The sequence below is a fragment of the Rhinolophus sinicus genome, linkage group LG06, assembly GCF_036562045.2.
Source record: "Rhinolophus sinicus isolate RSC01 linkage group LG06, ASM3656204v1, whole genome shotgun sequence".
Taxonomy (NCBI): Eukaryota; Metazoa; Chordata; class Mammalia; order Chiroptera; family Rhinolophidae; genus Rhinolophus; species Rhinolophus sinicus.
Window position 1 is genome coordinate 8576693 of NC_133756.1, and position 3906 is coordinate 8580598.

A 3906-nucleotide genomic window follows, 5' to 3' on the forward strand; every position below is an offset into this window, starting at 1 on the left:
AGGCGCCAGGCGCGTCCGGGAAGTCTGGGCGGCTGTCCGCCCGCAGCTGCCCCCGGGTCCTGCGCACGGGCCAATCGCGGCGACTCGCCGGCGGCGCAGCTCCCCCACCCAACCCCCACTCGGCCGCGGCGGTGGTTTAACCCTTCCCTCCCCGTCCCGGCCCTCGCAGCGGGCACGGAGGTCCCAGGTGATCAGCCTGGATGCTGGCGCCGAACCAGTGCGGATCCGGGCCTGAGTCTGACCCCACACCTCCAGGTGTCCACGGGGCCTGCTTACACGGCCCAGACAGGGACCCTGGTGGGTAGTCCCAGCGAGCTGCAGGTGCAGGAACACCCAGCTGGGTCCTCTGGCCCAATTCTCCGTCTGTGCCGTCTCCAAGTCACTGAGGAAAGCGCCCCCCCCTCGGTCCCACACTCCTCCCTGCCCTTTCGCGCACACCCACCAGTTTCTCTGCAGCCACATCTGCCCTCCTGTCCTTCCCACATCACAGGGAACAACAATGACATACCAGTGACAGTACCTATTTTGCCCGACACTGTGCTGTTTGTGCAAACCAGGAGGCTAATGGTCACCGCACTGCCCCATGTTACAGATGAGGAAACTGAGGCCCAGAAGGCCAAGGCCATGACCACAATCATAGGGAGGGAGCTGAGCTGCATCCTGCCTCCTGCCTCAGGCCAAGGTTATAATATAAATGTAAATAAACCGTTACATGTATGGTCAAATGATCTTCCACAAGGGTGTCAAAAATACAAATGGGGAAAGGATAGTCTTTTCAACAAATGGTGTTGGGAAAACAGTATCCACAGTCAAAAGAATAATGATGAACGCTTGCATCACATACAAAAAATTAACTCAAAATTAACTAAAGACCTAAACAGAAGACCTGAACTATAAAACTCCTGCTTGAAAACAGAGTAAAAGCTTCATGACATTGGAATGGGTAAGGATTTCTTGGAAATGACACCAAAAGCACAAGCAACGAAAGCAAAAATAGAAATGGGACTACATCCAACTTAAAAACTTCAGTGAAGCAAGGAAACAAACAGGAAAAAGGCCACCTACAGAATGGGAGAAAATATTTGCAAACCATGTCTCAGATAAAGGGTTAATACTCATGTAATGTTCATAATATAGACTCGTAATACGTAATATCTCTGTATCTGTAGACTCGTTTCTTTGTAACCTCACAGACTCAACACATCACAATACACACACCTGTCCAAAGTCCTGTGTTTCTTTCAACCACACCTTGTCTCTCTTCCCCATTTCAGCAGAACTTCTAAAGAATTGCCCACAGAGAGCTGACTGTCTCATTGCTTTTGAACCGCATCTGCTGCCCTCCCCAGCTGGGAAACCACCTGGATCCCCCACCTCCCCGCCCCCTGTTGTAAGACACGCTCATAAAGTGCTCTCAGTGCTGGATCTCCAGCTCTGTCCTGCTTGCTCGTCTGCACCTGCTGCCCTCTAACTTCGACAGCTGCGTATGCCCATGGCCAGCTCTCACTGAGCTCCTACTGTGTGCTGATTCTGCTGGGGGCTGGGGATTCCTGCTGCCTGGAGCTTGGGGACGGTGCTAATTAGTAAATAAGAAAAAGACTAGGCATTCTTATGTGGAGAATTAAGATGGGGCTTGTTACAGGTAAGTGCTTCTGTGGATGTTTTTCACTGGGCACCTGTCTTGAATGTTGACAGTGAGCTGAGACTTGGCCAGAGGGAGGCCCCTTCAGTAGAAGGAGGGGCCCGGGAATGAGACAGACCTTGGTGGGCAGGGAGGGGTGCAGGGACTCTGAGTGACCACACTGAAGAGGGTCTGTGCCCCCATTGCTGGTCAGGACAGAGGGTGTGTGTACTTCCACCACTCGGCAAAGAGAGCTGGCATGGGGGCTTCTGGAAACTGTAGGAGTGTCTGTAGGCATTGGACCCCCCTCGTGGTGGGGTTGGGGGTGTCTGTGGATCTCATGAGAGGAAGTGCCAGCTCCAAACACTCGCTAAGCCCAGAGAATATGGATTCCAGTAGCTGTTATCAGATGAGACCCTCGACCCCTACTTCGCCTCGTTGACCCCGCAAGGGCAGAACCAGTCTCTCTGCAAGGGGCAGGCGTGAATGCTCACACAAGACCAGGCCTTCTAACCACTGAAAGGAGGCTTTTAAAATGCCTGAGGAACAGAAGGCTTCAGTTACTGGAGACTGACCGAAGTCTTGGAACTTACCTTAGATTTCACCTACGACAGGGAAACCAGACGCCACGAAGTGGGGCTCCCCGGAGTTGGTTCTGTGGACCCAGCTTTTTCACATGGTGGCACACGTAACCTGTGTTCCACAAGCCTTCAGGCTGAGTGTCCAGGCACAGAAAACTGTGGAATGAGTGTGTTTAATGGGGATATGGCTGCAGGCTCAGGAGGGGGAGCTGGTGAACCTGAGAAAGGCCACCAGGAACCTGAGAAGACAGCACTGCAAAGGGCCCCTTGGAACTATCCCTGCGGAGATCTGCCTGTGAGCCCCTCTCGCTAGGGGTCTGGCCAGGAGTATCAGAGAGAGGACCAAAATGGAGAAGAAAGTTATTTGTGGAAAGCTGATCCCCACCCCCACGCAGATGGGAGTGACTGAGCACTCGGGGAACCAAGGGTCTGCCTTTACAGGCAGGGGTGAAGACCAGGAGGAAGCAGGATCAGAGGAGCAGGGTCAGCCTGAGGTGGGAGGAGGGCCTGGGGGGTCAAGGCTGGTGAAGCAGGAGGGCGGGCAGGCCCAGAGCTTGCCCTTTGGTGGCTGAAATTGGGTTTTGGAAGTGGGGTGTCATGGGTGTGGGTGAGGGCAGATGAGGTAGAGCGAAGGTACCATTGGGACGTGGAGGGGCCTGAGGGTGGGGGGTGGGGAGCACCATACGCCAGAGCCCAGAGCAGCAGACAGCGGGGCTGCTGGGCTACTGTTACTCCAGGCATGGCAGCTGACCTTTGTTGGGTGCATGAAGCCAGCTTGGTTTATTTATGCATTTTATTGAGGTAAAATTCACATTCTGTAAAATTAACTATGTTGAAGGGAACAATTAGGTGGCATTAAGTACATTCACAATGTGCGACCAACAGAACACCTTCGTCACCCCAAAGGAAACCTGGTACCCACTATGCAACTGTCCCCTGTCCCCCACCCCCCGCCCCAGCCCCTGGCCACCAGTCATGTACTTTTGATCTCTGTGCATTTGCCTGTTCTGGACATTTCATCGGTGGACTCACACAACACCGGACCTTCTGTGTCTGGCTTCTCATGTTTTCCAGGTCTAGCCAAGACACCGAGTATCTGCCTCATTCCCGTCGGGGCGGAATAACATTCCACTGTGTGGAACCATCAGTGTTTAGCCGTTCGTTTGCTGATGGACACGGGTCGATGCTACTCTTTGGTCATTGTGAAAGTGCTTCGATGGCATGCATGGACCTGAATCTGAGCCCCACTGGTCAGTTCTCTGGGGTCCATCTCAGGCCTGGAATTGCGGAGCCACGTGAAATCCCACGTTGGACCTTGTGTGGAACGACTGGAGTGTCCTGTCCGTGCCTGCACCAGGAGTGCCGGAGGGTTTTCGTTCTTTCCTTTGATTATAGACGTTCTGTTGTGTGTGCCAAGAGCCTGGCCTGTTTATTTCACGCGTTTGTGTGCTCAGCTCAGCAGTGGCTTCAGAGGCACCAATATACCTGTGTGTGTGTGTAGGCGCAGCTGCCTGGTGATGTCGTGGAAACTGCACACTTTGCCTTTGATAGTCCCAACAACCCTTCTAGAAGGCACTATTATGTCTGTGACAAAACAGCCTCAGGTTGCCGAGTTACTTGCTCAGGGATATGTAGCTTCTTACTGGGGAAAGAATTTGCTGATTCCAAAGTCACCTTCTCCCCTACTTATTTCCTGGTGTCCCT

At 53.3% G+C, this 3906-nt stretch overlaps 1 long non-coding RNA gene across 1 annotated transcript; it reads left to right on the forward strand.

The window, feature by feature from the left end:
- The first annotated feature begins 1398 nt into the window (after positions 1-1398).
- Positions 1399-3620, forward strand: LOC141572360 (uncharacterized). The gene is made up of 2 exons (XR_012497718.1): positions 1399-1642; positions 3277-3620. It is a non-coding gene; the product is annotated as an uncharacterized LOC141572360 (long non-coding RNA).
- Positions 3621-3906: the final 286 nt, after the last annotated feature.